This window comes from Ambystoma mexicanum, unplaced genomic scaffold (genome assembly GCF_040938575.1).
Source record: "Ambystoma mexicanum isolate Mex_15411 unplaced genomic scaffold, UKY_AmexF1_1 Mex_scaf46, whole genome shotgun sequence".
NCBI classification, from domain to species: Eukaryota; Metazoa; Chordata; class Amphibia; order Caudata; family Ambystomatidae; genus Ambystoma; species Ambystoma mexicanum.
The window spans coordinates 590,011-610,257 of NW_027182462.1; the positions used below are offsets into that span (position 1 = coordinate 590,011).

Consider the following 20,247-nt stretch of genomic DNA (forward strand, 5'->3'; position numbering starts at 1 on the left):
CATGCCTGATTGGTGCCGAAGGTTAGTTGCAAGTGGTCCCCTGCTCACCCTACCTTACACAGGGCCATGCCCAGTTAGGCCCCTCAGGGCTAGGCCCGGCAGGGCTAAGCCCGGCGTTCGTCAGGCGAAGTGCCTGGACCCCTGCTCATCATACCTCAGAATCTGGTCTAGCTATTGCAGACATGGGGAATGGTGCTTATATCCCATTGACAGCGCCCACAAGCTGCATACTAATAGCCAATGATGTGTGAATGCGGTCAGGGTAGCAGACATATAGAACAATTGGGTGGGTTCGCTTCCGAACTGGATGCACAGGAGCAGGAGAGAATGGCTGTTGGCGATGTATGCAACTTGCTCTGCGTGAACACATCTACCGACCCCTTCCCCTACACACACGGGCACATACACACACACACACACACATAGCCATTGGAGCTATGCAGAGCTAATCAGAAAGATTGGTAATCATTAGAACATGAAAGATATGTGTTCATTTTTTATTAAACTTGTGGACTCCCGCAGAAACGGAGGGACTCACATCTCTAATTGAGGCTTGCTTACCTCTATACAAATGTGTTTGCTGGCTGTCTTTCTTCAACTGGTATGTGCGGTTGTGTCTGTCTTTGTCTTTCAACACGCCTGGCACGTTTACATTATCAAAGAGATGATTGTATGGAGATGGGGAACACCCCTCCGTTGCATTGTGAACTTGAACAGTCTTTTCACCAAAGCAGCTACATGCGACATTGCAAGGTTTTTGTCAGTCTTTGCCTGAAAACATTAGGCCTTCCTCTCGAACTCTATTTCACTCCTTCTGTGGAAGACTTCAATTATGAGGATGCATCCCGTCATAAAAGGTTCTCTGTAGATGGTGCAACTCTGGCTTCTCTTCCCCGTGCTTTTTGAAAATAATCCGCCCAAGGCCCTGATGAGGTTTGAACTCATGACCCCTGGTTTACGAGACCAGTGCTCTGCCACTGAGCTACAAGGCCACCTGCTGCTTGCTCACAGCCAACAACAGAAAGTGCAAAGAAACCATGGTTTTTACCTAGGTAGATCTCCAGGTATATGAATTTCTGGTTGTGTAAAAATGGCTGTATATCTCTGCATGTGTTCAGTACGTCATCATACATCTGATTTGCGAAAGCGTGTGTGCTTATGTTGGTGATACATTGTCGGTATGCGTTTGAGTATGTACTTTTACGGGTATGTATGTATTGAGTAGGATGCTGAACAGGTTCATGAGTTTAGATAGCAGGTCAGAATGATGGCAAAAGGAACATGTAAAAGGCAGACAACTAAAAGAAAAAAGAATTTGGGATGTAAGCTTGGGAGTTTACTAACTGCGCTGATTTTGGCTCCTATAATAGTAAAGAATGGAAACCTACGAGGAAAGTCTTTGACTAATTTCATTCTCCGCCTGCACCAATGAACTTATTTTTACATCTCTATTTCCATATCTGTACTCATTCCTGTCTTTCACAGGGAGGTTGAAAGACTTTGGTCTATGTTTAAATGCAGACTATAAAGAAAAAATACGACGAAGGTGGGATTCGAACCCACGCGTGCAGAGCACAATGGATTAGCAGTCCATCGCCTTAACCACTCGGCCACCTCGTCTGTTTGGGAACGGTGCTCGAATCCCATGCTTAAAGAAGAGATAAAACAATGGTGGTGCAAAGTCAGTGAAAAATAGATCATGTTTGTCATAATAGAAACAAGATCGTTGACTCGTTCTTCCTTACCCGGCCATTGATAGATAAACACATCAAGTTGAAGTTCAGAAAAATATAACTAGAGCTCCTGGAGGGTTCACAACACTAATCCAGAGGAAGGTGCTTGAGCTTCCGTATGGCACACCATTAGTAGTAAAACCAGCATAACGCAAGCTCCAGTTTCCCAGTGTTTGGCATCATTCAACGTTTCCAGCCAAGATCAAAGTTCAGATGCTGCTGCTTCCTGTGATGTCATTGAATTTAAATAGTGAGTGATGGCAATAACCCTTTTCCAATTAAATTTTGCCACATCAACGTCCCTGAAAATAGAGAAAGGCGTGCAACCCAGAACCGCTGTACTGTTCAATAGAGTAAGGGCTTCACCGTGATCATCTGCATCTGTCATCACAAAATTATCAAGGTCTTTTTCTTGAAGAAATTAGGTCCAGAAAGCCGACCTTCCCCACAGACTATTCAGACACCTTGCGCTTGTGGCTTTGTTATAGGCCCGAATCCATTGGTAAAAGGTTGCACAGGTACAATGTGCAATATCAGTTCCTATTCAACAATGTTCAAGAAAATTACCATTTGGAGGCCCTGATGAGGATCGAACTCACGACCCCTGGTTTACAAGACCAGTGCTCTGCCACTGAGCTACAGAGCCCCTCAGGTTACGACGCATAACAGCAACACAACGAGCACACAACATGATGTTTACTGGGTAGACATATTTGAAGGGTGTGTGAGAATGTATGTATATGATTGTGATTTGACCTGTTTTTTTCTGGCCGATTTTTTGAGGAGCAGCTAATTTGTGCGTATTCCGTGCAATTTTAGGGTGACTAATGAGGAGATGTGATGCGTGAAAGTTGAAAAAAACATGTACATGGCAGCAGAGAGACAATATGGATATTACCTTTGCTTTTTTAAATTTCTATCCGGATTCTGGCTCAAAGGGTAGTCAAGCACAGCAGATTGCATTCCTGCCAGTAACACGACAACCTTGTTTGTGTCCTTCTTAATCAACTAACATGCATATTTTCACTTTTGTCTGTATGTTCTTTGAAAGCCAATGGCAATGGTGCTTAGAGCAATGCAGATGTTTAAAAAAGATTTCAAAAGTTAAAATCGACAAAGGTGGGATTCGAAACCACGCGTGTACAGCAGATTAGCAGTCCATCGCCTTAACCACTCGGCCACCTCGTCTACAGGGATTATGTTAGGCATTCAAGTCTTTACAGGTAATAACACAAACATCTTCAAAATAGAACCACAATGCGTTCCTTGTTGAGGTACATCCAGCCGTTTGCAGGAAAACTGCCTCACTTGCTGTTGAGAAAAATTCATCAAAGTCCTGGGGTGTTTATAGGCATCGCCAAGATGACATTGGGAGGTGTTTCAATTGACACGTGTTGAATATGAGGAAGAGCATCATGCTGGCTCCAGTGGCACTGCCTGCAGCATGACAAAAATGTAGAAGGGACATTTGACTGCACCATTGGCTGAACATCAGTGGCAAAGTGTATATCAGGCTAAAAGGTAAGCTCCAGTGGCACAATATGGGCACTACAAGGCACCCATAATTTGGTGTCAGCTAAAAAGACAATGCCAGAGCTTGTGGGTGCTTTTGTACACTTGTGTGTGTGTTTGTGGGTGTAGTTTCATGTCGAAAACCAAAACACAGCAGCTCCAGTGGCGCAATCGGTTAGCACGCGGTACTTATACAGCAGTACATGCAGTGAGCAATGCCGAGGTTGTGAGTTCAAGCCTCACCTGGAGCAACTTTGGAACTTTTTACTAATTCACCTCAAAACTGAATTATTGAACCAATAAATGTTCTGGACATTTTTTGGTTCACCTCAAGGTTTCCTTGATTGTCAGTTAATGTTGTATGACAGCTCCTCTGCCTTTTAGACATGGAATACTCATTGCAAGTTATTTATGGGGTGTTTGCGCTTTAAATACAGCTACGGAGGGTTTTTGAAAATAGAACAGAAAATAAAAAATGTCAACTGTTATTATACTCCATTTTCTGCTGAGCACCACTTACGGAAGACATTTGTAAAGGTAGAAAAAGGGTTACTGGAGTAGGATCCAGGAGACAATATCAACTTACAAAGAATAATGTTGTCTATTTACTGCATTATCGCCTTTGAAGCAAACCTCTGAGAATAAATACCCTTTCACTAATCAGGCAGTCACTTTGATAAAATCAAGCAGAACAAGGATGCTGATAGGAACTCGCCTCATTTGCATATGGGCTAGGGCTTCTGGGAGCCATGAGAATTAGGAGTTGAAGGTTTTGCAGATCGAGATTGCTAAAGGGCTGGGCATTTGCACAGACCTCTCCATGCCTGATTGGTGCCGAAGGTTAGTTGCAAGTGGTCCCCTGCTCACCCTACCTTACACAGGGCCATGCCCAGTTAGGCCCCTCAGGGCTAGGCCCGGCAGGGCTAAGCCCAGCGTTTGTCAGGCGTTCGTCAGGCGAAGTGCCTGGACCCCTGCTCATCATACCTCAGAATCTGGTCTAGCTATTGCAGACATGGGGAATGGTGCTTATATCCCATTGACAGCGCCCACAAGCTGCATACTAATAGCCAATGATGTGTGAATGCGGTCAGGGTAGCAGACATATAGAACAATTGGGTGGGTTCGCTTCCGAACTGGATGCACAGGAGCAGGAGAGAATGGCTGTTGGCGATGTATGCAACTTGCTCTGCGTGAACACATCTACCGACCCCTTCCCCTACACACACGGGCACATACACACACACACACACACATAGCCATTGGAGCTATGCAGAGCTAATCAGAAAGATTGGTAATCATTAGAACATGAAAGATATGTGTTCATTTTTTATTAAACTTGTGGACTCCCGCAGAAACGGAGGGACTCACATCTCTAATTGAGGCTTGCTTACCTCTATACAAATGTGTTTGCTGGCTGTCTTTCTTCAACTGGTATGTGCGGTTGTGTCTGTCTTTGTCTTTCAACACGCCTGGCACGTTTACATTATCAAAGAGATGATTGTATGGAGATGGGGAACACCCCTCCGTTGCATTGTGTACTTGAACAGTCTTTTCACCAAAGCAGCTACATGCGACATTGCAAGGTTTTTGTCAGTCTTTGCCTGAAAACATTAGGCCTTCCTCTCGAACTCTATTTCACTTCTTCTGTGGAAGACTTCAATTATGAGGATGCATCCTGTCATAAAAGGTTCTCTGTAGATGGTGCAACTCTGGCTTCTCTTCCCCGTGCTTTTTGAAAATAATCCGCCCGAGGCCCTGATGAGGTTTGAACTCATGACCCCTGGTTTACGAGACCAGTGCTCTGCCACTGAGCTACAAGGCCACCTGCTGCTTGCTCACAGCCAACAACAGAAAGTGCAAAGAAACCATGGGTTTTACCTAGGTAGATCTCCAGGTATATGAATTTCTGGTTGTGTAAAAATGGCTGTATATCTCTGCATGTGTTCAGTACGTCATCATACATCTGATTTGCGAAAGCGTGTGTGCTTATGTTGGTGATACATTGTCGGTATGCGTTTGAGTATGTACTTTTACGGGTATGTATGTATTGAGTAGGATGCTGAACAGGTTCATGAGTTTAGATAGCAGGTCAGAATGATGGCAAAAGGAACATGTAAAAGGCAGACAACTAAAAGAAAAAAGAATTTGGGATGTAAGCTTGGGAGTTTACTAACTGCGCTGATTTTGGCTCCTATAATAGTAAAGAATGGAAACCTACGAGGAAAGTCTTTGACTAATTTCATTCTCCGCCTGCACCAATGAACTTATTTTTACATCTCTATTTCCATATCTGTACTCATTCCTGTCTTTCACAGGGAGGTTGAAAGACTTTGGTCTATGTTTAAATGCAGACTATAAAGAAAAAATACGACGAAGGTGGGATTCGAACCCACGCGTGCAGAGCACAATGGATTAGCAGTCCATCGCCTTAACCACTCGGCCACCTCGTCTGTTTGGGAACGGTGCTCGAATCCCATGCTTAAAGAAGAGATAAAACAATGGTGGTGCAAAGTCAGTGAAAAATAGATCATGTTTGTCATAATAGAAACAAGATCGTTGACTCGTTCTTCCTTACCCGGCCATTGATAGATAAACACATCAAGTTGAAGTTCAGAAAAATATAACAAGAGCTCCTGGAGGGTTCACAACACTAATCCAGAGGAAGGTGCTTGAGCTTCCGTATGGCACACCATTAGTAGTAAAACCAGCATAACGCAAGCTCCAGTTTCCCAGTGTTTGGCATCATTCAACGTTTCCAGCCAAGATCAAAGTTCAGATGCTGCTGCTTCCTGTGATGTCATTGAATTTAAATAGTGAGTGATGGCAATAACCCTTTTCCAATTAAATTTTGCCACATCAACGTCCCTGAAAATAGAGAAAGGCGTGCAACCCAGAACCGCTGTACTGTTCAATAGAGTAAGGGCTTCACCGTGATCATCTGCATCTGTCATCACAAAATTATCAAGGTCTTTTTCTTGAAGAAATTAGGTCCAGAAAGCCGACCTTCCCCACAGACTATTCAGACACCTTGCGCTTGTGGCTTTGTTATAGGCCCGAATCCATTGGTAAAAGGTTGCACAGGTACAATGTGCAATATCAGTTCCTATTCAACAATGTTCAAGAAAATTACCATTTGGAGGCCCTGATGAGGATCGAACTCACGACCCCTGGTTTACAAGACCAGTGCTCTGCCACTGAGCTACAGAGCCCCTCAGGTTACGACGCATAACAGCAACACAACGAGCACACAACATGATGTTTACTGGGTAGACATATTTGAAGGGTGTGTGAGAATGTATGTATATGATTGTGATTTGACCTGTTTTTTTCTGGCCGATTTTTTGAGGAGCAGCTAATTTGTGCGTATTCCGTGCAATTTTAGGGTGACTAATGAGGAGATGTGATGCGTGAAAGTTGAAAAAAACATGTACATGGCAGCAGAGAGACAATATGGATATTACCTTTGCTTTTTTAAATTTCTATCCGGATTCTGGCTCAAAGGGTAGTCAAGCACAGCAGATTGCATTCCTGCCAGTAACACGACAACCTTGTTTGTGTCCTTCTTAATCAACTAACATGCATATTTTCACTTTTGTCTGTATGTTCTTTGAAAGCCAATGGCAATGGTGCTTAGAGCAATGCAGATGTTTAAAAAAGATTTCAAAAGTTAAAATCGACAAAGGTGGGATTCGAAACCACGCGTGTACAGCAGATTAGCAGTCCATCGCCTTAACCACTCGGCCACCTCGTCTACAGGGATTATGTTAGGCATTCAAGTCTTTACAGGTAATAACACAAACATCTTCAAAATAGAACCACAATGCGTTCCTTGTTGAGGTACATCCAGCCGTTTGCAGGAAAACTGCCTCACTTGCTGTTGAGAAAAATTCATCAAAGTCCTGGGGTGTTTATAGGCATCGCCAAGATGACATTGGGAGGTGTTTCAATTGACACGTGTTGAATATGAGGAAGAGCATCATGCTGGCTCCAGTGGCACTGCCTGCAGCATGACAAAAATGTAGAAGGGACATTTGACTGCACCATTGGCTGAACATCAGTGGCAAAGTGTATATCAGGCTAAAAGGTAAGCTCCAGTGGCACAATATGGGCACTACAAGGCACCCATAATTTGGTGTCAGCTAAAAAGACAATGCCAGAGCTTGTGGGTGCTTTTGTACACTTGTGTGTGTGTTTGTGGGTGTAGTTTCATGTCGAAAACCAAAACACAGCAGCTCCAGTGGCGCAATCGGTTAGCACGCGGTACTTATACAGCAGTACATGCAGTGAGCAATGCCGAGGTTGTGAGTTCAAGCCTCACCTGGAGCAACTTTGGAACTTTTTACTAATTCACCTCAAAACTGAATTATTGAACCAATAAATGTTCTGGACATTTTTTGGTTCACCTCAAGGTTTCCTTGATTGTCAGTTAATGTTGTATGACAGCTCCTCTGCCTTTTAGACATGGAATACTCATTGCAAGTTATTTATGGGGTGTTTGCGCTTTAAATACAGCTACGGAGGGTTTTTGAAAATAGAACAGAAAATAAAAAATGTCAACTGTTATTATACTCCATTTTCTGCTGAGCACCACTTACGGAAGACATTTGTAAAGGTAGAAAAAGGGTTACTGGAGTAGGATCCAGGAGACAATATCAACTTACAAAGAATAATGTTGTCTATTTACTGCATTATCGCCTTTGAAGCAAACCTCTGAGAATAAATACCCTTTCACTAATCAGGCAGTCACTTTGATAAAATCAAGCAGAACAAGGATGCTGATAGGAACTCGCCTCATTTGCATATGGGCTAGGGCTTCTGGGAGCCATGAGAATTAGGAGTTGAAGGTTTTGCAGATCGAGATTGCTAAAGGGCTGGGCATTTGCACAGACCTCTCCATGCCTGATTGGTGCCGAAGGTTAGTTGCAAGTGGTCCCCTGCTCACCCTACCTTACACAGGGCCATGCCCAGTTAGGCCCCTCAGGGCTAGGCCCGGCAGGGCTAAGCCCAGCGTTTGTCAGGCGTTCGTCAGGCGAAGTGCCTGGACCCCTGCTCATCATACCTCAGAATCTGGTCTAGCTATTGCAGACATGGGGAATGGTGCTTATATCCCATTGACAGCGCCCACAAGCTGCATACTAATAGCCAATGATGTGTGAATGCGGTCAGGGTAGCAGACATATAGAACAATTGGGTGGGTTCGCTTCCGAACTGGATGCACAGGAGCAGGAGAGAATGGCTGTTGGCGATGTATGCAACTTGCTCTGCGTGAACACATCTACCGACCCCTTCCCCTACACACACGGGCACATACACACACACACACACACATAGCCATTGGAGCTATGCAGAGCTAATCAGAAAGATTGGTAATCATTAGAACATGAAAGATATGTGTTCATTTTTTATTAAACTTGTGGACTCCCGCAGAAACGGAGGGACTCACATCTCTAATTGAGGCTTGCTTACCTCTATACAAATGTGTTTGCTGGCTGTCTTTCTTCAACTGGTATGTGCGGTTGTGTCTGTCTTTGTCTTTCAACACGCCTGGCACGTTTACATTATCAAAGAGATGATTGTATGGAGATGGGGAACACCCCTCCGTTGCATTGTGTACTTGAACAGTCTTTTCACCAAAGCAGCTACATGCGACATTGCAAGGTTTTTGTCAGTCTTTGCCTGAAAACATTAGGCCTTCCTCTCGAACTCTATTTCACTTCTTCTGTGGAAGACTTCAATTATGAGGATGCATCCTGTCATAAAAGGTTCTCTGTAGATGGTGCAACTCTGGCTTCTCTTCCCCGTGCTTTTTGAAAATAATCCGCCCGAGGCCCTGATGAGGTTTGAACTCATGACCCCTGGTTTACGAGACCAGTGCTCTGCCACTGAGCTACAAGGCCACCTGCTGCTTGCTCACAGCCAACAACAGAAAGTGCAAAGAAACCATGGGTTTTACCTAGGTAGATCTCCAGGTATATGAATTTCTGGTTGTGTAAAAATGGCTGTATATCTCTGCATGTGTTCAGTACGTCATCATACATCTGATTTGCGAAAGCGTGTGTGCTTATGTTGGTGATACATTGTCGGTATGCGTTTGAGTATGTACTTTTACGGGTATGTATGTATTGAGTAGGATGCTGAACAGGTTCATGAGTTTAGATAGCAGGTCAGAATGATGGCAAAAGGAACATGTAAAAGGCAGACAACTAAAAGAAAAAAGAATTTGGGATGTAAGCTTGGGAGTTTACTAACTGCGCTGATTTTGGCTCCTATAATAGTAAAGAATGGAAACCTACGAGGAAAGTCTTTGACTAATTTCATTCTCCACCTGCACCAATGAACTTATTTTTACATCTCTATTTCCATATCTGTACTCATTCCTGTCTTTCACAGGGAGGTTGAAAGACTTTGGTCTATGTTTAAATGCAGACTATAAAGAAAAAATACGACGAAGGTGGGATTCGAACCCACGCGTGCAGAGCACAATGGATTAGCAGTCCATCGCCTTAACCACTCGGCCACCTCGTCTGTTTGGGAACGGTGCTCGAATCCCATGCTTAAAGAAGAGATAAAACAATGGTGGTGCAAAGTCAGTGAAAAATAGATCATGTTTGTCATAATAGAAACAAGATCGTTGACTCGTTCTTCCTTACCCGGCCATTGATAGATAAACACATCAAGTTGAAGTTCAGAAAAATATAACAAGAGCTCCTGGAGGGTTCACAACACTAATCCAGAGGAAGGTGCTTGAGCTTCCGTATGGCACACCATTAGTAGTAAAACCAGCATAACGCAAGCTCCAGTTTCCCAGTGTTTGGCATCATTCAACGTTTCCAGCCAAGATCAAAGTTCAGATGCTGCTGCTTCCTGTGATGTCATTGAATTTAAATAGTGAGTGATGGCAATAACCCTTTTCCAATTAAATTTTGCCACATCAACGTCCCTGAAAATAGAGAAAGGCGTGCAACCCAGAACCGCTGTACTGTTCAATAGAGTAAGGGCTTCACCGTGATCATCTGCATCTGTCATCACAAAATTATCAAGGTCTTTTTCTTGAAGAAATTAGGTCCAGAAAGCCGACCTTCCCCACAGACTATTCAGACACCTTGCGCTTGTGGCTTTGTTATAGGCCCGAATCCATTGGTAAAAGGTTGCACAGGTACAATGTGCAATATCAGTTCCTATTCAACAATGTTCAAGAAAATTACCATTTGGAGGCCCTGATGAGGATCGAACTCACGACCCCTGGTTTACAAGACCAGTGCTCTGCCACTGAGCTACAGAGCCCCTCAGGTTACAACGCATAACAGCAACACAACGAGCACACAACATGATGTTTACTGGGTAGACATATTTGAAGGGTGTGTGAGAATGTATGTATATGATTGTGATTTGACCTGTTTTTTTCTGGCCGATTTTTTGAGGAGCAGCTAATTTGTGCGTATTCCGTGCAATTTTAGGGTGACTAATGAGGAGATGTGATGCGTGAAAGTTGAAAAAAACATGTACATGGCAGCAGAGAGACAATATGGATATTACCTTTGCTTTTTTAAATTTCTATCCGGATTCTGGCTCAAAGGGTAGTCAAGCACAGCAGATTGCATTCCTGCCAGTAACACGACAACCTTGTTTGTGTCCTTCTTAATCAACTAACATGCATATTTTCACTTTTGTCTGTATGTTCTTTGAAAGCCAATGGCAATGGTGCTTAGAGCAATGCAGATGTTTAAAAAAGATTTCAAAAGTTAAAATCGACAAAGGTGGGATTCGAAACCACGCGTGTACAGCAGATTAGCAGTCCATCGCCTTAACCACTCGGCCACCTCGTCTACAGGGATTATGTTAGGCATTCAAGTCTTTACAGGTAATAACACAAACATCTTCAAAATAGAACCACAATGCGTTCCTTGTTGAGGTACATCCAGCCGTTTGCAGGAAAACTGCCTCACTTGCTGTTGAGAAAAATTCATCAAAGTCCTGGGGTGTTTATAGGCATCGCCAAGATGACATTGGGAGGTGTTTCAATTGACACGTGTTGAATATGAGGAAGAGCATCATGCTGGCTCCAGTGGCACTGCCTGCAGCATGACAAAAATGTAGAAGGGACATTTGACTGCACCATTGGCTGAACATCAGTGGCAAAGTGTATATCAGGCTAAAAGGTAAGCTCCAGTGGCACAATATGGGCACTACAAGGCACCCATAATTTGGTGTCAGCTAAAAAGACAATGCCAGAGCTTGTGGGTGCTTTTGTACACTTGTGTGTGTGTTTGTGGGTGTAGTTTCATGTCGAAAACCAAAACACAGCAGCTCCAGTGGCGCAATCGGTTAGCGCGCGGTACTTATACAGCAGTACATGCAGTGAGCAATGCCGAGGTTGTGAGTTCAAGCCTCACCTGGAGCAACTTTGGAACTTTTTACTAATTCACCTCAAAACTGAATTATTGAACCAATAAATGTTCTGGACATTTTTTGGTTCACCTCAAGGTTTCCTTGATTGTCAGTTAATGTTGTATGACAGCTCCTCTGCCTTTTAGACATGGAATACTCATTGCAAGTTATTTATGGGGTGTTTGCGCTTTAAATACAGCTACGGAGGGTTTTTGAAAATAGAACAGAAAATAAAAAATGTCAACTGTTATTATACTCCATTTTCTGCTGAGCACCACTTACGGAAGACATTTGTAAAGGTAGAAAAAGGGTTACTGGAGTAGGATCCAGGAGACAATATCAACTTACAAAGAATAATGTTGTCTATTTACTGCATTATCGCCTTTGAAGCAAACCTCTGAGAATAAATACCCTTTCACTAATCAGGCAGTCACTTTGATAAAATCAAGCAGAACAAGGATGCTGATAGGAACTCGCCTCATTTGCATATGGGCTAGGGCTTCTGGGAGCCATGAGAATTAGGAGTTGAAGGTTTTGCAGATCGAGATTGCTAAAGGGCTGGGCATTTGCACAGACCTCTCCATGCCTGATTGGTGCCGAAGGTTAGTTGCAAGTGGTCCCCTGCTCACCCTACCTTACACAGGGCCATGCCCAGTTAGGCCCCTCAGGGCTAGGCCCGGCAGGGCTAAGCCCAGCGTTTGTCAGGCGTTCGTCAGGCGAAGTGCCTGGACCCCTGCTCATCATACCTCAGAATCTGGTCTAGCTATTGCAGACATGGGGAATGGTGCTTATATCCCATTGACAGCGCCCACAAGCTGCATACTAATAGCCAATGATGTGTGAATGCGGTCAGGGTAGCAGACATATAGAACAATTGGGTGGGTTCGCTTCCGAACTGGATGCACAGGAGCAGGAGAGAATGGCTGTTGGCGATGTATGCAACTTGCTCTGTGTGAACACATCTACCGACCCCTTCCCCTACACACACGGGCACATACACACACACACACACACATAGCCATTGGAGCTATGCAGAGCTAATCAGAAAGATTGGTAATCATTAGAACATGAAAGATATGTGTTCATTTTTTATTAAACTTGTGGACTCCCGCAGAAACGGAGGGACTCACATCTCTAATTGAGGCTTGCTTACCTCTATACAAATGTGTTTGCTGGCTGTCTTTCTTCAACTGGTATGTGCGGTTGTGTCTGTCTTTGTCTTTCAACACGCCTGGCACGTTTACATTATCAAAGAGATGATTGTATGGAGATGGGGAACACCCCTCCGTTGCATTGTGTACTTGAACAGTCTTTTCACCAAAGCAGCTACATGCGACATTGCAAGGTTTTTGTCAGTCTTTGCCTGAAAACATTAGGCCTTCCTCTCGAACTCTATTTCACTTCTTCTGTGGAAGACTTCAATTATGAGGATGCATCCTGTCATAAAAGGTTCTCTGTAGATGGTGCAACTCTGGCTTCTCTTCCCCGTGCTTTTTGAAAATAATCCGCCCGAGGCCCTGATGAGGTTTGAACTCATGACCCCTGGTTTACGAGACCAGTGCTCTGCCACTGAGCTACAAGGCCACCTGCTGCTTGCTCACAGCCAACAACAGAAAGTGCAAAGAAACCATGGGTTTTACCTAGGTAGATCTCCAGGTATATGAATTTCTGGTTGTGTAAAAATGGCTGTATATCTCTGCATGTGTTCAGTACGTCATCATACATCTGATTTGCGAAAGCGTGTGTGCTTATGTTGGTGATACATTGTCGGTATGCGTTTGAGTATGTACTTTTACGGGTATGTATGTATTGAGTAGGATGCTGAACAGGTTCATGAGTTTAGATAGCAGGTCAGAATGATGGCAAAAGGAACATGTAAAAGGCAGACAACTAAAAGAAAAAAGAATTTGGGATGTAAGCTTGGGAGTTTACTAACTGCGCTGATTTTGGCTCCTATAATAGTAAAGAATGGAAACCTACGAGGAAAGTCTTTGACTAATTTCATTCTCCGCCTGCACCAATGAACTTATTTTTACATCTCTATTTCCATATCTGTACTCATTCCTGTCTTTCACAGGGAGGTTGAAAGACTTTGGTCTATGTTTAAATGCAGACTATAAAGAAAAAATACGACGAAGGTGGGATTCGAACCCACGCGTGCAGAGCACAATGGATTAGCAGTCCATCGCCTTAACCACTCGGCCACCTCGTCTGTTTGGGAACGGTGCTCGAATCCCATGCTTAAAGAAGAGATAAAACAATGGTGGTGCAAAGTCAGTGAAAAATAGATCATGTTTGTCATAATAGAAACAAGATCGTTGACTCGTTCTTCCTTACCCGGCCATTGATAGATAAACACATCAAGTTGAAGTTCAGAAAAATATAACAAGAGCTCCTGGAGGGTTCACAACACTAATCCAGAGGAAGGTGCTTGAGCTTCCGTATGGCACACCATTAGTAGTAAAACCAGCATAACGCAAGCTCCAGTTTCCCAGTGTTTGGCATCATTCAACGTTTCCAGCCAAGATCAAAGTTCAGATGCTGCTGCTTCCTGTGATGTCATTGAATTTAAATAGTGAGTGATGGCAATAACCCTTTTCCAATTAAATTTTGCCACATCAACGTCCCTGAAAATAGAGAAAGGCGTGCAACCCAGAACCGCTGTACTGTTCAATAGAGTAAGGGCTTCACCGTGATCATCTGCATCTGTCATCACAAAATTATCAAGGTCTTTTTCTTGAAGAAATTAGGTCCAGAAAGCCGACCTTCCCCACAGACTATTCAGACACCTTGCGCTTGTGGCTTTGTTATAGGCCCGAATCCATTGGTAAAAGGTTGCACAGGTACAATGTGCAATATCAGTTCCTATTCAACAATGTTCAAGAAAATTACCATTTGGAGGCCCTGATGAGGATCGAACTCACGACCCCTGGTTTACAAGACCAGTGCCCTGCCACTGAGCTACAGAGCCCCTCAGGTTACGACGCATAACAGCAACACAACGAGCACACAACATGATGTTTACTGGGTAGACATATTTGAAGGGTGTGTGAGAATGTATGTATATGATTGTGATTTGACCTGTTTTTTTCTGGCCGATTTTTTGAGGAGCAGCTAATTTGTGCGTATTCCGTGCAATTTTAGGGTGACTAATGAGGAGATGTGATGCGTGAAAGTTGAAAAAAACATGTACATGGCAGCAGAGAGACAATATGGATATTACCTTTGCTTTTTTAAATTTCTATCCGGATTCTGGCTCAAAGGGTAGTCAAGCACAGCAGATTGCATTCCTGCCAGTAACACGACAACCTTGTTTGTGTCCTTCTTAATCAACTAACATGCATATTTTCACTTTTGTCTGTATGTTCTTTGAAAGCCAATGGCAATGGTGCTTAGAGCAATGCAGATGTTTAAAAAAGATTTCAAAAGTTAAAATCGACAAAGGTGGGATTCGAAACCACGCGTGTACAGCAGATTAGCAGTCCATCGGCTTAACCACTCGGCCACCTCGTCTACAGGGATTATGTTAGGCATTCAAGTCTTTACAGGTAATAACACAAACATCTTCAAAATAGAACCACAATGCGTTCCTTGTTGAGGTACATCCAGCCGTTTGCAGGAAAACTGCCTCACTTGCTGTTGAGAAAAATTCATCAAAGTCCTGGGGTGTTTATAGGCATCGCCAAGATGACATTGGGAGGTGTTTCAATTGACACGTGTTGAATATGAGGAAGAGCATCATGCTGGCTCCAGTGGCACTGCCTGCAGCATGACAAAAATGTAGAAGGGACATTTGACTGCACCATTGGCTGAACATCAGTGGCAAAGTGTATATCAGGCTAAAAGGTAAGCTCCAGTGGCACAATATGGGCACTACAAGGCACCCATAATTTGGTGTCAGCTAAAAAGACAATGCCAGAGCTTGTGGGTGCTTTTGTACACTTGTGTGTGTGTTTGTGGGTGTAGTTTCATGTCGAAAACCAAAACACAGCAGCTCCAGTGGCGCAATCGGTTAGCGCGCGGTACTTATACAGCAGTACATGCAGTGAGCAATGCCGAGGTTGTGAGTTCAAGCCTCACCTGGAGCAACTTTGGAACTTTTTACTAATTCACCTCAAAACTGAATTATTGAACCAATAAATGTTCTGGACATTTTTTGGTTCACCTCAAGGTTTCCTTGATTGTCAGTTAATGTTGTATGACAGCTCCTCTGCCTTTTAGACATGGAATACTCATTGCAAGTTATTTATGGGGTGTTTGCGCTTTAAATACAGCTACGGAGGGTTTTTGAAAATAGAACAGAAAATAAAAAATGTCAACTGTTATTATACTCCATTTTCTGCTGAGCACCACTTACGGAAGACATTTGTAAAGGTAGAAAAAGGGTTACTGGAGTAGGATCCAGGAGACAATATCAACTTACAAAGAATAATGTTGTCTATTTACTGCATTATCGCCTTTGAAGCAAACCTCTGAGAATAAATACCCTTTCACTAATCAGGCAGTCACTTTGATAAAATCAAGCAGAACAAGGATGCTGATAGGAACTCGCCTCATTTGCATATGGGCTAGGGCTTCTGGGAGCCATGAGAATTAGGAGTTGAAGGTTTTGCAGATCGAGATTGCTAAAGGGCTGGGCATTTGCACAGACCTCTCCATGCCTGATTGGTGCCGAAGGTTAGTTGCAAGTGGTCCCCTGCTCACCCTACCTTACACAGGGCCATGCCCAGTTAGGCCCCTCAGGGCTAGGCCCGGCAGGGCTAAGCCCGGCGTTCGTCAGGCGAAGTGCCTGGACCCCTGCTCATCATACCTCAGAATCTGGTCTAGCTATTGCAGACATGGGGAATGGTGCTTATATCCCATTGACAGCGCCCACAAGCTGCATACTAATAGCCAATGATGTGTGAATGCGGTCAGGGTAGCAGACATATAGAACAATTGGGTGGGTTCGCTTCCGAACTGGATGCACAGGAGCAGGAGAGAATGGCTGTTGGCGATGTATGCAACTTGCTCTGCGTGAACACATCTACCGACCCCTTCCCCTACACACACGGGCACATACACACACACACACACACATAGCCATTGGAGCTATGCAGAGCTAATCAGAAAGATTGGTAATCATTAGAACATGAAAGATATGTGTTCATTTTTTATTAAACTTGTGGACTCCCGCAGAAACGGAGGGACTCACATCTCTAATTGAGGCTTGCTTACCTCTATACAAATGTGTTTGCTGGCTGTCTTTCTTCAACTGGTATGTGCGGTTGTGTCTGTCTTTGTCTTTCAACACGCCTGGCACGTTTACATTATCAAAGAGATGATTGTATGGAGATGGGGAACACCCCTCCGTTGCATTGTGAACTTGAACAGTCTTTTCACCAAAGCAGCTACATGCGACATTGCAAGGTTTTTGTCAGTCTTTGCCTGAAAACATTAGGCCTTCCTCTCGAACTCTATTTCACTCCTTCTGTGGAAGACTTCAATTATGAGGATGCATCCCGTCATAAAAGGTTCTCTGTAGATGGTGCAACTCTGGCTTCTCTTCCCCGTGCTTTTTGAAAATAATCCGCCCGAGGCCCTGATGAGGTTTGAACTCATGACCCCTGGTTTACGAGACCAGTGCTCTGCCACTGAGCTACAAGGCCACCTGCTGCTTGCTCACAGCCAACAACAGAAAGTGCAAAGAAACCATGGTTTTTACCTAGGTAGATCTCCAGGTATATGAATTTCTGGTTGTGTAAAAATGGCTGTATATCTCTGCATGTGTTCAGTACGTCATCATACATCTGATTTGCGAAAGCGTGTGTGCTTATGTTGGTGATACATTGTCGGTATGCGTTTGAGTATGTACTTTTACGGGTATGTATGTATTGAGTAGGATGCTGAACAGGTTCATGAGTTTAGATAGCAGGTCAGAATGATGGCAAAAGGAACATGTAAAAGGCAGACAACTAAAAGAAAAAAGAATTTGGGATGTAAGCTTGGGAGTTTACTAACTGCGCTGATTTTGGCTCCTATAATAGTAAAGAATGGAAACCTACGAGGAAAGTCTTTGACTAATTTCATTCTCCGCCTGCACCAATGAACTTATTTTTACATCTCTATTTCCATATCTGTACTCATTCCTGTCTTTCACAGGGAGGTTGAAAGACTTTGGTCTATGTTTAAATGCAGACTATAAAGAAAAAATACGACGAAGGTGGGATTCGAACCCACGCGTGCAGAGCACAATGGATTAGCAGTCCATCGCCTTAACCACTCGGCCACCTCGTCTGTTTGGGAACGGTGCTCGAATCCCATGCTTAAAGAAGAGATAAAACAATGGTGGTGCAAAGTCAGTGAAAAATAGATCATGTTTGTCATAATAGAAACAAGATCGTTGACTCGTTCTTCCTTACCCGGCCATTGATAGATAAACACATCAAGTTGAAGTTCAGAAAAATATAACAAGAGCTCCTGGAGGGTTCACAACACTAATCCAGAGGAAGGTGCTTGAGCTTCCGTATGGCACACCATTAGTAGTAAAACCAGCATAACGCAAGCTCCAGTTTCCCAGTGTTTGGCATCATTCAACGTTTCCAGCCAAGATCAAAGTTCAGATGCTGCTGCTTCCTGTGATGTCATTGAATTTAAATAGTGAGTGATGGCAATAACCCTTTTCCAATTAAATTTTGCCACATCAACGTCCCTGAAAATAGAGAAAGGCGTGCAACCCAGAACCGCTGTACTGTTCAATAGAGTAAGGGCTTCACCGTGATCATCTGCATCTGTCATCACAAAATTATCAAGGTCTTTTTCTTGAAGAAATTAGGTCCAGAAAGCCGACCTTCCCCACAGACTATTCAGACACCTTGCGCTTGTGGCTTTGTTATAGGCCCGAATCCATTGGTAAAAGGTTGCACAGGTACAATGTGCAATATCAGTTCCTATTCAACAATGTTCAAGAAAATTACCATTTGGAGGCCCTGATGAGGATCGAACTCACGACCCCTGGTTTACAAGACCAGTGCTCTGCCACTGAGCTACAGAGCCCCTCAGGTTACGACGCATAACAGCAACACAACGAGCACACAACATGATGTTTACTGGGTAGACATATTTGAAGGGTGTGTGAGAATGTATGTATATGATTGTGATTTGACCTGTTTTTTTCTGGCCGATTTTTTGAGGAGCAGCTAATTTGTGCGTATTCCGTGCAATTTTAGGGTGACTAATGAGGAGATGTGATGCGTGAAAGTTGAAAAAAACATGTACATGGCAGCAGAGAGACAATATGGATATTACCTTTGCTTTTTTAAATTTCTATCCGGATTCTGGCTCAAAGGGTAGTCAAGCACAGCAGATTGCATTCCTGCCAGTAACACGACAACCTTGTTTGTGTCCTTCTTAATCAACTAACATGCATATTTTCACTTTTGTCTGTATGTTCTTTGAAAGCCAATGGCAATGGTGCTTAGAGCAATGCAGATGTTTAAAAAAGATTTCAAAAGTTAAAATCGACAAAGGTGGGATTCAAAACCACGCGTGTACAGCAGATTAGCAGTCCATCGCCTTAACCACTCGGCCACCTCGTCTACAGGGATTATGTTAGGCATTCAAGTCTTTACAGGTAATAACACAAACATCTTCAAAATAGAACCACAATGCGTTCCTTGTTGAGGTACATCCAGCCGTTTGCAGGAAAACTGCCTCACTTGCTGTTGAGAAAAATTCATCAAAGTCCTGGGGTGTTTATAGGCATCGCCAAGATGACATTGGGAGGTGTTTCAATTGACACGTGTTGAATATGAGGAAGAGCATCATGCTGGCTCCAGTGGCACTGCCTGCAGCATGACAAAAATGTAGAAGGGACATTTGACTGCACCATTGGCTGAACATCAGTGGCAAAGTGTATATCAGGCTAAAAGGTAAGCTCCAGTGGCACAATATGGGCACTACAAGGCACCCATAATTTGGTGTCAGCTAAAAAGACAATGCCAGAGCTTGTGGGTGCTTTTGTACACTTGTGTGTGTGTTTGTGGGTGTAGTTTCATGTCAAAAACCAAAACACAGCAGCTCCAGTGGCGCAATCGGTTAGCGCGCGGTACTTATACAGCAGTACATGCAGTGAGCAATGCCGAGGTTGTGAGTTCAAGCCTCACCTGGAGCAACTTTGGAACTTTTTACTAATTCACCTCAAAACTGAATTATTGAACCAATAAATGTTCTGGACATTTTTTGGTTCACCTCAAGGTTTCCTTGATTGTCAGTTAATGTTGTATGACAGCTCCTCTGCCTTTTAGACATGGAATACTCATTGCAAGTTATTTATGGGGTGTTTGCGCTTTAAATACAGCTACGGAGGGTTTTTGAAAATAGAACAGAAAATAAAAAATGTCAACTGTTATTATACTCCATTTTCTGCTGAGCACCACTTACGGAAGACATTTGTAAAGGTAGAAAAAGGGTTACTGGAGTAGGATCCAGGAGACAATATCAACTTACAAAGAATAATGTTGTCTATTTACTGCATTATCGCCTTTGAAGCAAACCTCTGAGAATAAATACCCTTTCACTAATCAGGCAGTCACTTTGATAAAATCAAGCAGAACAAGGATGCTGATAGGAACTC

The 20,247-nt window shown here is 43.4% G+C and overlaps 20 non-coding genes across 20 annotated transcripts; 5 read left to right on the top strand and 15 right to left on the bottom strand.

The window, feature by feature from the left end:
• Positions 1-920: 920 nt before the first annotated feature.
• TRNAT-CGU (transfer RNA threonine (anticodon CGU)) lies at positions 921-992 on the bottom strand. The gene has a single exon. It is a non-coding gene; the product is annotated as a tRNA-Thr (tRNA).
• Positions 993-1,538: 546 nt separating this feature from the next.
• On the bottom strand, positions 1,539-1,620 carry TRNAS-GCU (transfer RNA serine (anticodon GCU)). The gene has a single exon. It is a non-coding gene; the product is annotated as a tRNA-Ser (tRNA).
• Positions 1,621-2,307: 687 nt separating this feature from the next.
• TRNAT-UGU (transfer RNA threonine (anticodon UGU)) lies at positions 2,308-2,379 on the bottom strand. Its single transcript has one exon. It is a non-coding gene; the product is annotated as a tRNA-Thr (tRNA).
• A 1,022-nt stretch (positions 2,380-3,401) lies between these two features.
• Positions 3,402-3,496, top strand: TRNAI-UAU (transfer RNA isoleucine (anticodon UAU)). Its single transcript has 2 exons — positions 3,402-3,439; positions 3,461-3,496. It is a non-coding gene; the product is annotated as a tRNA-Ile (tRNA).
• A 1,499-nt stretch (positions 3,497-4,995) lies between these two features.
• TRNAT-CGU (transfer RNA threonine (anticodon CGU)) lies at positions 4,996-5,067 on the bottom strand. Its single transcript has one exon. It is a non-coding gene; the product is annotated as a tRNA-Thr (tRNA).
• A 546-nt stretch (positions 5,068-5,613) lies between these two features.
• Positions 5,614-5,695, bottom strand: TRNAS-GCU (transfer RNA serine (anticodon GCU)). Its single transcript has one exon. It is a non-coding gene; the product is annotated as a tRNA-Ser (tRNA).
• A 687-nt stretch (positions 5,696-6,382) lies between these two features.
• On the bottom strand, positions 6,383-6,454 carry TRNAT-UGU (transfer RNA threonine (anticodon UGU)). Its single transcript has one exon. It is a non-coding gene; the product is annotated as a tRNA-Thr (tRNA).
• Positions 6,455-7,476: 1,022 nt separating this feature from the next.
• Positions 7,477-7,571, top strand: TRNAI-UAU (transfer RNA isoleucine (anticodon UAU)). Its single transcript has 2 exons — positions 7,477-7,514; positions 7,536-7,571. It is a non-coding gene; the product is annotated as a tRNA-Ile (tRNA).
• A 1,499-nt stretch (positions 7,572-9,070) lies between these two features.
• Positions 9,071-9,142, bottom strand: TRNAT-CGU (transfer RNA threonine (anticodon CGU)). The gene has a single exon. It is a non-coding gene; the product is annotated as a tRNA-Thr (tRNA).
• A 546-nt stretch (positions 9,143-9,688) lies between these two features.
• On the bottom strand, positions 9,689-9,770 carry TRNAS-GCU (transfer RNA serine (anticodon GCU)). Its single transcript has one exon. It is a non-coding gene; the product is annotated as a tRNA-Ser (tRNA).
• Positions 9,771-10,457: 687 nt separating this feature from the next.
• TRNAT-UGU (transfer RNA threonine (anticodon UGU)) lies at positions 10,458-10,529 on the bottom strand. The gene has a single exon. It is a non-coding gene; the product is annotated as a tRNA-Thr (tRNA).
• A 1,022-nt stretch (positions 10,530-11,551) lies between these two features.
• TRNAI-UAU (transfer RNA isoleucine (anticodon UAU)) lies at positions 11,552-11,646 on the top strand. The gene is made up of 2 exons: positions 11,552-11,589; positions 11,611-11,646. It is a non-coding gene; the product is annotated as a tRNA-Ile (tRNA).
• A 1,499-nt stretch (positions 11,647-13,145) lies between these two features.
• TRNAT-CGU (transfer RNA threonine (anticodon CGU)) lies at positions 13,146-13,217 on the bottom strand. Its single transcript has one exon. It is a non-coding gene; the product is annotated as a tRNA-Thr (tRNA).
• Positions 13,218-13,763: 546 nt separating this feature from the next.
• TRNAS-GCU (transfer RNA serine (anticodon GCU)) lies at positions 13,764-13,845 on the bottom strand. Its single transcript has one exon. It is a non-coding gene; the product is annotated as a tRNA-Ser (tRNA).
• Positions 13,846-14,532: 687 nt separating this feature from the next.
• TRNAT-UGU (transfer RNA threonine (anticodon UGU)) lies at positions 14,533-14,604 on the bottom strand. Its single transcript has one exon. It is a non-coding gene; the product is annotated as a tRNA-Thr (tRNA).
• A 1,022-nt stretch (positions 14,605-15,626) lies between these two features.
• On the top strand, positions 15,627-15,721 carry TRNAI-UAU (transfer RNA isoleucine (anticodon UAU)). Its single transcript has 2 exons — positions 15,627-15,664; positions 15,686-15,721. It is a non-coding gene; the product is annotated as a tRNA-Ile (tRNA).
• A 1,488-nt stretch (positions 15,722-17,209) lies between these two features.
• TRNAT-CGU (transfer RNA threonine (anticodon CGU)) lies at positions 17,210-17,281 on the bottom strand. Its single transcript has one exon. It is a non-coding gene; the product is annotated as a tRNA-Thr (tRNA).
• A 546-nt stretch (positions 17,282-17,827) lies between these two features.
• On the bottom strand, positions 17,828-17,909 carry TRNAS-GCU (transfer RNA serine (anticodon GCU)). The gene has a single exon. It is a non-coding gene; the product is annotated as a tRNA-Ser (tRNA).
• Positions 17,910-18,596: 687 nt separating this feature from the next.
• On the bottom strand, positions 18,597-18,668 carry TRNAT-UGU (transfer RNA threonine (anticodon UGU)). The gene has a single exon. It is a non-coding gene; the product is annotated as a tRNA-Thr (tRNA).
• Positions 18,669-19,690: 1,022 nt separating this feature from the next.
• On the top strand, positions 19,691-19,785 carry TRNAI-UAU (transfer RNA isoleucine (anticodon UAU)). The gene is made up of 2 exons: positions 19,691-19,728; positions 19,750-19,785. It is a non-coding gene; the product is annotated as a tRNA-Ile (tRNA).
• Positions 19,786-20,247: the final 462 nt, after the last annotated feature.